The sequence below is a fragment of the Ursus maritimus genome, unplaced genomic scaffold, assembly GCF_017311325.1.
Source record: "Ursus maritimus isolate PB19 unplaced genomic scaffold, ASM1731132v1 scaffold_1, whole genome shotgun sequence".
Taxonomy (NCBI): domain Eukaryota; kingdom Metazoa; phylum Chordata; class Mammalia; order Carnivora; family Ursidae; genus Ursus; species Ursus maritimus.
The window spans coordinates 27,825,909-27,836,771 of NW_024423343.1; positions in this window are offsets into that span (position 1 = coordinate 27,825,909).

A 10,863-nucleotide genomic window follows, 5' to 3' on the forward strand; every position below is an offset into this window, starting at 1 on the left:
CAGAATTCCATCGTACTCTTCTCTCCCCCTCTCTCCCTCCCATTCCCTCATGCCTGGCTTCCCCTAGGGAATGGAGAAATGGAAGTCTTATCCGATATCTGCAAGTGGAATTTCAGGGCAGTCGACAATGTCGTTAGTCAGACATGGGGCTGAAGTCATGGCTGCTCTGCCCAGTCTGAAGCCTCGTGCCTTCTGTCCAATCAGATGTAATGGCCACAGGGAAGTAACTAGCTCAGGGTTGGACCGACCTTTGACCTGTGTGCCCCTCTAGGGAAGGTTTTGTTAGTTTCCAGACTCCTCATGCTCATGAGGGGTCCTCTGTCTTGGCAGGAGCCCTCCTCAGCAGCTTCCTTTAACAATGTGCGTATGTTGGCCTCCTGCTTAAGGTCAGTACATGCCCTCCCCCGCAAGGCCAACTGATGCCATCAACGTATACTTAATCTGCTCTGGCTGCGTTTTGACTGTTGCTCACTTCATGAAAATAAGAGATCAAACTGGTTCTCTTTCTCCAGAGCAATAAACACATAGAACTGGAAAAAAGTAAATGGATGCCGTCAGTCAGGGTGACAGTTCGGCCCACACTTTTGGGCTGATCTGTTCACTTGACCACAGATGAGAGTTGATGTTATAAAAATAGGCAGCTGGATACTCTCAGGAGCAAACCTCCAGGCTTAAGAAGGGGAACATCAGGAGGGTCACTGGCCTGGGTCCTCGTTGTCACAAAGGGCCTCAGTGCCTCCAGGTTATACTTATATGTACAGAGAAGCACTGGTGGGTTTGAAGAAGGAAGAGGATTTCCTCCCAACTTAACTCTGTCTCATTTCTGGGCCGCATCTGTCGTGAATGATGAACCAGTCTTTTTAACAAATCCTCTAATAATTCCCTTAATCATCTTGGGAATAGCATAGTTATATTGAACTGAATGTGTGTGGGTGTGTATGTGTGGGTTGAAATTGTTTACTTCTTAGATATTGACATTTAAAATACACCACAAACGTTGTAACCCTATTTTGGCATTTCTTTTTCTTCTTTTTGTTTTGTATTGGTTTGGTTTGCTTTAATATGGAAGTGGCCTGTGCCTCTCTTGACCTCTGAAAGGCCATATGAAAACCTGAAACCGAGGCAAGGTGACAAAGTCTAGCCATTCAGCAGTCAGGCCTCCTCATGTTACTTCTTTACTTAGAAAAATAAAATGTTGTTGCAGAAGATCCAAAGTCACAAATGTTCTGCCCAGGCCAGCCAGTTTCTGAATTCTTAGATTTTTAGTTTCATTCAGCTGTCAGGGAATTTTCTAGACTAGAAATATCTAAGCAAGACCAGAACAAAATCTCAAGTATGAATCCACATCCTCCAGGTTGAGGGAGAATCAGATATGCCTCTGGGATGAAGTGAGAGCAAGGGAGCTGATTTTCACCCTACACGGTCATCTCAAAATCAGAGAAGGTGAGTGGAAAGTTACACAGGTTTTGCTGCATATCTTACCAGATTCTCATTCCTCTTTTCTTGAGCAAAACAGCAAAGTACCTAGTGTACTCTGTTAAGAATGTTCGTAAAACTATAGTTGACTCTTTGCAACTACCATGGTTACCCCAGACACCACCGTGCCTCTGTGTTCAGGAGAGAAATGACAGCACAAAACTTTTTAGCAATGCTTGTACTTCATAATAATACTGTCATCTTGAGTTTGAGGGATCATGACACCGTCTGTATGTAGTTTTAAATTCCCCAGTGATGCCAAATATATTTGTGTCGACAGATACCGTTCCAAAATACCGGAGTTCAATTTAGCTAAATACCAGGGGACTGACTCAAATTACTTTGACGGAAAAAAAATTATATCTTTAACTCAGATGGCAAAACATTGAAAACTCAGAAAATCTGTGTTATAAAGAGTTGGAAAATAGTAAAGTGGGGCATTTCCATAAAGGCTAATAAATTTTGTATTTTCTTTAGTTATATTACTGCCACCCTTTTCAATTCCATGTGTGAAAATATTGTTTTTACCAACTCATGATAGCATCTAATTAATTACTCTTTAACACATCATCATTGTTAGAAATGTAGACGTTTGTTTTATATTACAGAACTATATATATATATATCTCCATATATATATATTACAGAACTATATATATATATGGAGATATATATATATGGTGAGATACCAATAATCACAGTAATAGTAATCACCAACTAATATGTAACTCTAATCAAGTACTTAATATGAGCTAGAAGATTTGCTAGTTAAGCACTTTTATGTGTTATTTTATACAAGCCTCCCAACAACCTCACGAGATAGGTAACTTAATTCTTATTCTAGTGAATGGCTAAGATTTTTTTTAAAAAGATTTTATCTGAGAGAGAGAGAGTGAGTGTGAGAGAGAAATCATGAGCAGGGGGAAGGGTAGAGGGAGAAGCAGGCTCCCTGCTGAGCAGGGAACCCGATGCGGGACCCGATCCCAGGACCGTGGAATCATAACTTGAGCCGAAGGCAGACGTTTAACAGACTGAGAGCCACCAAGGCACCCACTGGCTAAGATTTTCATTGAGAATTTACTGTGTGCCAGGCCCTGTACATGTATTAACTCATGAATTCCTCACGACTCTCCACAAAGCAGGTGCTCTCATTGTTCCCCTGTCAGGGATGAGGAGACTAAGGCACAGAGTTGAAGCAACCTGCCAAAGGCCACACAGCTATAAGTGACAGAGCCAACACTCAACTCTGGTTCCAAGCTTAATCTCTTCCTTACTAAACAGCTGCTCAACACAGCTTGCGTCTTCTTTGAACCTTTTGGGTGCCGGGCACTGTATCAAATGATCTTCATGTGTTAATTATTCCTCCTGGAGGAACTCATTGTTTTCCCGTTTTTCGGATGAGAAAAACAAGGCACAGGCCATTTGCTCAGGGTTCAACACCTGGTCTGGCCTGACTCCTAAGCTCATTCTTCCATTCTATTGCACAGAAAAAGTTGGTGGGGCTTCTAAAGGCACATGGTGACTCCGAGGGAAAAGTATACGCCTTGTGGGAGTCCAGTTAATCACGTCCTGAAGTAGGAGAAACACCCCGTAAACACAGCGTGCTGTACATTAGACACACAGGAGAGGAGAATGGGATGACACCCTCCCCAGGTGTCACCCTGCACCTTCCAGGGTGTCGGCCCGAGAAACAGCGAAGAAGAGCACGCGAGGCTGCCATCTTCAGAAACCAGCACTGGAAGGCTTCCAACAGCCCTGTGACAAGTCCGACTTGTTACGGGCTTCCCGGGTTGGACGACATAAGGTCTGAATCCATCCTCACGGGTCCCCATTCCACATGCTTTTAAGTCGTTTGTGTAGGCCAGTGGCTTGAAAGATTCCAGGGACAGGCAAGCAGTTGGAAGCAGCAGAGAAACCATTCTTGCAGAGTGAAAACCAGCCTGTAGTTTTCCTGTGATTCATTTTGAGTTTCCTCTTCCTCACCATTGAACATTGTTTAAGGACTTATTGAAGTGCTAAGTTGCAGTCATTGCTATTTTCTTAAATTACTTTTTGACATACATTCTTAGCTTCAGCTTTTGACAGCAACCTTTCAAAAGTGTGGCATCGTGCCAGCCCAGGCGTGTGCACTGCGCAAAAGATATTTCTCCTGAAACAGAGATGTTTCATTTTCCTGAACCGTTTACACCATTGTCCTTTTTCTTTGTTTCTTCAGCAATGAGGCTTTCCACACAATCATTCACTGTCATTTCTTCTTTCTGAAGTTATCTTAGTTTACTGTAGTTTACGCATGTAGTTTACGCATACATGCAGACATTTGCATAATCACCAACTGACTTACAATGCTGGAGTCCTCTGCCAGGGCTCACTGTGAATGGCGGCCCCTAGGATTATTCCGGGTCGGAGTGCATAACCATATGCAGTGTCTCCCCCCAGTTACAGCTCTGTGCAAGAAGAACCAAGCCCTAGAGCAGAGACCACCACAACAGAAATTTCCTATCCTTTTTTACCCCCTGCTTTATCCACAACCCTTTCCCTTATGTCCAGATTTTAGCATTGTGTCTTTTAAATTCTTTCTCTGCTATTGCAGAACCTGAACAGACAAAATAGTCTATCTACCTATGTGCATACGACGGAGTCAGTTGTTGGCCTATTTGAAGTAGGTTCCATTTACTATTACTGTTTAATTTAGGGTTTCTAGGAGATTGTTGCTGTGGGGTAAATTTGGTTCATTTGCTCAAGGGTTAGTGTTGCTTCTCTTATTTGAGATACGTCATGAAGAGCTGGAGTTTGTAAACTTCGCCCTAAGAGGTGTATGTTCTGGTCAAATAGACATTTTGGTAAGCTAACATAGTTTTTGAAGGTAGCTACAAAAGTTGTCATCAAATCCTAGAATTATAATAGGCAGAGAGTCTGGGAAGGGGGTCGTGTAACACACATTTCTGGTTTAACACAGGCATATTCTAAAGATCAAACAGATTAAACCAACACTCACCTTTCCATCTAACCAGGAAACTTGTTTTGCAAAATTTTTAAGTGCCCCAGAAAAATTCTTCTAATTAGAGTTTTCTCTTTGCTGGCTTAGATCCTAAAAGCTGAACACAGAAGTTAGCTGAATATCCTCGTGCTTCCTTTTTCCTGCTCTTGTCTTCTTACACACACACACACACACACACACACACACACAAGCATGCATGAATGCACGCCAAATTTTCTACCCTGCATATGATGATTCTGACAATCAAAAGAAAAAGAAACACACAATAATAGGTGTATAGGGAAAGGTTATATGGCACATAGCTGGTGCTTAATGAATTTTGTTGAAGAGAAATAAAATACACTTGAAAACATAAATTATAAAAGATCAAGGCTTGTCCTCCCCCCCCCCCCTTTTTAAAGTATCTCTATACCCAACATGGGACTTGAACTCATAACCCTGAGATCAAGAGTTGCATGCTCTTCCAACTGAGCCAGCCAGGCACTCCAAATTGTCCCTTGATTTAAAAAACAGAGATATAGCCTCAGGACATAGTCAACCCCATAAGCCAAGATCTATGCCCAGATATTTATTGCAGAGTTAGAACAATGAAAACACAGAGGCAATATAAATAGGCAAATTATAAAAGAATTATGAAATAAATGGTATATCCATGAGGAAATTTTTTTAAAGATTTTATTTACTAGAGAGAGAGTGTGAAAGTGGGCGGGGGAGGGGCAGAGGGAGAGGGAGAGAGAGAATCTCAAGCAGTGTCCACGCTGAGCACAGAGCCCGACACAGGACTCGATCTTATGACCCTGAGATCATGACCTGAGCCGAAACCAAGACACGGATGCTTAACCGACTCAGCCACCCAGGTGCCCCTATCCATGAGGAAATAATATGCAGCCATGTAGACTATACTAATAACATGTTTCAGAACATGGGGAAAGCCTACGACATAATGTAGAATTGATAAAGGGAATACAAAGTTTCAGTATAAGTTGAGCTTCGTAAGGATACACTGAATAGAAGCAAAACTGGAAGGGAATATGCTAAAATGTTAATAGTGTTTCAGGGTAGTGAGACTATTTATTTCTGCTGCCTTTTCATTTTTCACAATTTGTCTCAAATAATGAAGATGTATTATTCTGATTATTAGAAAAAATTTAAAAACTAGAAAACATTTCTATGGACAAAATTTATTCATACAGCAGCTCAAAATCAGTGAAAATTTATACGTTTATGATATAAGCTAAGCCCATCAGGTAGTTTTAAATATAATCCTATAAGAATCACATAGTCAAATTTCCATAATCCCTGCGGGTAATCTATTCCCAAGTATAATGATCAAAAAATTTCAAGCTTACCTTCAATTTCTTGGTTTCAGTTTCACTCCATCATGAATTAGTGACTTTATGGGATATGTGTGCTGTCGTATCCTAACATCTTTCTTTTACTAAACAACCTGTCATGCCATCTTTTCCCTCTGTGTGTTATTGTATTATTCTATTACCTCAAGTTCTTGGGGTGCTCAGTCTCCCATTTACTGTCTTCTGACCTCCCTCCTGTTGGATCCTTTCCTCATGTAGCCTGTAATTTTTCATCGTGAGCACATCTTTAGCAAGGTGCATTGTTTCTTTAGATGTTCCACGGGCCTTGAGTTATGAAAGTGCCCTCAAAGAGAGATTTTGCATTTGCTTCTGCCATGGCTCTCTGGGACTCCATCCCATTCACGACCTACTTTTATACTAATCTCTGGGCTTGGGAGTCTCATCCCATGTGAACACTATAAATTCAGATCTTAGACCTTTGCATGGGGTTTCCATGTCTCAAAGGAGACTCCTTCTTACACACAAAGTGCCCTGGGCATAAGCTTCCTGTGGGTCCTGGGTACGTTATGGGTAACATTCTTTTCCCAGAGGGGTCAACCCTCCTGGGCTCTGCTCTGAAGCAGAGGTCTTGGATCCAGCCCCCTACCTGGTGTGAGCCCCCAGTCACAGCCCTCGTCTTCATAAGGACAGGACTGAAATGCCAGCCCATGGCCGTTCGGACCTATGTCTGGCTACAGTGGTCCTGGGACTTTGTTGTCATCTCATACACCTGTTGCTCTCGTTTTGAGTTCCATCTTTTGTTCCGGCATCTAGGTGTTTCCTTTCAAAAGCTATCTACACATTTTTAAGGTTATTGCATTGTATTCAGGAATCCTGTGGTTTGGATGGGGAAGAGTTGCCTCAACCAAATTTTGAGTCCTCACACAGTGTTTGTGAGAAGAGCCCCGAGACTCTGTGATTAGCACACCTGCTGCATTGCCGTCCCCTTGGAGGAAAGTCACAGGAGACTAATCATTAACAACAGAGCATCTATGTTTTCCCAATTTTTCATCTTTCAAAATAAATTCAAGGCTCAGGGCACCCGGCTGGCTCAGCCAGTGGAGCGTGTGACTCTTGATTGCAGGGTCATGAGTACAAGCCCCACGTTGGGTGGAGAGATTACTTAAAATAAATAAATTAATTAAAAAAATAAACTCAAGGCTCTTTCATGTATAATAACATGATCTTCACTCCTTAAATTCTTCCCTGGGTAGAAATGTTCTAAGAATGTCATCCTTTATGTGTGTCGAGGTGAGCAAAAAGCTAAGAAGTTTCTCTGAACTGTATTTACCACCCTCTCAGCATCATCGAAAGACATCTTCAACACCAAACCATCATCAAATTAACTCTTTAAAAGTAAACACCATGCTCATCACAACAAGCGGAAAACTAAATTTACCTTCTGCATCTTTCCCAAGATTTTTCTTATGATTAATTCCAAAGTGCAGTTTCACCCAGATGAAACATAATTTATAAAGTATGTGGCCGTGCTGCCCGGTTACCATAATAGGGAACTGGACTGGGCTTCCTCCCTGGCCGGGAGTCCAGCCCCAAGCTGAGGCAAAGAGCCCGACAGAGGGAACGTGAAACCAACCTCAGTGGGCATCCCTCACCTGATGCCTCTCCAACACGACGGCGGTCACTGTCGCTCCTGAGGTCACAGGCACTTGCGCCCACGTCCTCCTTGGTGGAGGAAAACTTAAGGTGGGGGAGGGAGGGACACTGGGTACAGACAAGCACAACCCAGGGATAATTGATCAATAGGTTCTGATTTTCATCTGCATCAATAAAATGAGTTTTACTCAAATGTATGACACCTGACCAGACAGTGACGGTTTGATAAAAACATAAAATTTGTTTCTCGCTAGGCAGAGCATCACCAAGATTTTTGTAAGCTCTTTTTGTCACCTGTCACCTCATTGGCTCATTATTACGCATTTCACAGCTGCAGCTGCTCAGGGCTGAAGGCCGCCAGGTGTCCGCTGGGCAAACCTGGGGGGCATCCAAGTTAGCGCCGACCTGCAGCCTTCCCCTGCCGCGAGTTTTCCTTTGCAAGCATGACCTCCCTTCCGGGCTTCTCTCCAAACTTTCTTTCTCTTAAGCTCAGGTGCTGGGTCTAACCCTGTCCTTCGCATCGCTCCGTGTCCCAGCTCCACCGCTGCTGGAATTCCCACACATGTCCCTGCCCTACCACCGTAAATCTTCCCCTGTTATTCCTGAAATGAGTCCACGTGGGGTTTTCCACGAGCCAGCTGCGCATTTCACCTTCTGTGGACCATTGGCCACAATGTTCTAAGTCCTAACACAGGAACCAGCATGATTCACGCAGGAATGGTAGAAATGACTGTGACAAATCTTCGGAAAGACAAACATTACTCAGTACCTCACTTGTGATGGAAAACTATGCCGACATAGAAAAGGCATCTGAATTTATGAGGTTGGCGCGGCGACCGTGTAACTACTAATAGATGGGGTTTTTCTCACAGTGTGCTAACAGCTTTATTGCATGATGGCCCTTGTCATTTATTGCTTCCTACGGCTATAAACACTGAAACGAGCATATTATGCCTTGACTGGCTGACTTGGATTTGTGATTTATTGGATCAGAAATGGGTGCTCTAACCATAGCATTTTAATTTATGGTCGTAGTTGGCTGGACCGTAAATTAAAACACATAACTAGAGAGCACGTAGGAAATGGAGCTGCTTCCCTAAAGCAGAGTTTCTAATTTGCTTGTTATTTCAGGCCCAAACACTGCTTGACTTTTGATTTGGGCCCTATAACTTTGTAAAAGTTATATGGATGAGTCAAAAGGGCTAAGGGGGTAGTTAAAAGGCCGTGAAGGCTCTTCACATGGCTTCGGCCTGAAGAGAAGGACCTGTCCAGGGTCACACTTCCGTGGGTGAAGAGCAGGAAGCAGCGGGGAGTGGAAAGGGAAGGGGCCATGAGCAACAGGTCTCTGGTACAAAGAGGAACACAGCTGTGCTGGCGACAGAAAGGAGGCAGAGAGGAGAGAGGCCAGGCCTCCAGCTTTGCCCCGGGGCCCAGGCACAGGGCAGTGGTGCAGTATCAGCCCAGGGAGCACACGAGAAATGCAGGTCTGCAAGGTCACGGTGCTGAGGCATGGCTGCTGCGTAACGTTGGTAGGGATGGTCCCGGATCATCTGAGGATCCCAGAGGAGAGCCACTGAACCTGGCAGAGGGATTATTGATTTCTTTGCAATACTTGGCGGATATACTGCATCTGGTTTTAAATCCCCCCGCCTTTATTTTCTTTCAATCAAAAGATTGGTTGAAGCTGAGACAATGACTTATGAGAATAGGTGAGAAATTCTGAGTTGGTGCTGATGGGTCCTTGTTCAGAAAAGTCATAAAAATCCCGAGTAGACACAAGGTTGAAATGTGAGAAGCAGTTAACAAAGACAGAAGCTGAAAAATGGGGAGGAGGTCCATAGAGAAGACACCGAAGGCCCTTCAAATGATATTTCTCCCAGCAGTTGAACTTTTAAAAATCTATCTTCATAATCCTCAAAAAACATCATTCATCTCCTACTTAATGGCTGACAAAGGGCTATCAATTCCCCACAGAGGCCATATGATAGCTAATTTTATGTGTCAGCAGGACTGGGCGAACGGATGCCCAGGTAGCCGGTGAAGCATTATTCCTGGGTGTTGGCCACGAGGGCGTCTCTGGAGGAGATCAGTATCTGACTCAGCAGACTGGGTACAGGAGATCCACCCTTATCAGGGTGGGTGGGCAGCATCCAATCCACTGAGGCACTGAATGGAACAGAAAAGGTGAAAGAAAGACAAATTCTTGGCCTTCTCGAGCTGGGATGTCCACCTGCCCTTGGACATCAGAGCTCTTGGACTCCAGGACTTATACTAGGCCCACCCCTACCCACCACACACAGTTCACAGCCTTCAGACAGACTGAATTATACCACTGGTTTTCCTGGTTCTCCGGCTTGCAGAGGACAGATCGGGGGACTTCTCAACCTCCACAGTCACGTGAGCCCATTCCTTAATTCCTAAAATTCCTACAATGTATATGTTATGCTATATATAATATATATACATACAATGTATATATATTATGATACACACACATTATATGCTATTGGTTCTGTTTCTCTGGAGAACCTTAATATGGGCCATTTCTTCACCTAAAAATCTTCTACGATAGGGAGACTATAAACCACACTTAAAAGAATAATCAGTCTTCTCCTTCTTCTTCTTCTTCCTCTTCCTCCTCCTCCCCTTCTTCTTCTTCTTCTTCTTCTTCTTCTTCTTCTTCTTCTTCTTCTTCTTCTTCTTCTTCTTCTTCTTCTTTTCTTCTTCTTCTTTTCCTTCCTTTCTCTTCTCTTCCTAAACAATTCAGTCTTCAAGCCATGAAGTGGAGCAAAACAAGGTATGAGTCTGTGGTGGTAGGAGATCAAATGGGAGCCATAATGGTCCAGTGTGGGGTAGTGGTGGGGTAGTTGAGTCTGGGCAGAAAGAACAGGTACCCCACCAGAGGGGCAGCCTGGCGCAAATGTCAGGGCCGCAGTGGAGTGTCGAGCCTGTCCTAGGGAGAGGTGGCCTCATACAGTGGGGGTGAAGTCCTAGCCGGAGTAGGGTGAGGAGGTAGGGTTACCAGATTGGGGCGGGGGGGAAGCTAACAAAGCAAAACATGACACCCAGTTAAGTCTGAAGTTCATATAAACAATGAATATTTTGTTAGTATAAATGCTTCTCAAATCGTGTATGAATTATTTGTAGTTTATCTGAAATTCAAATTTAACTGGACATCCTATATTTTATCTGGCAACATTGTGAGAAGGACATCAACACAGAGGGCGACCTGGAGTGGGGTGTGTTAGCTCGGGGGGGGGGCATCCATGAGGAAGGCAGGAAGTGGCCCAAAATGGGGGGCTCGGAGCTGGTGCCGAGGAAGAAGGGCCTTGGCCTGGGAGATGGGACGGCAGAGGGGCTGTGAGTTCCTAGGGCTGCCGTAACAAAGGACCGCAAATCTGGTAGCTTAAAGCAAGAGCGACC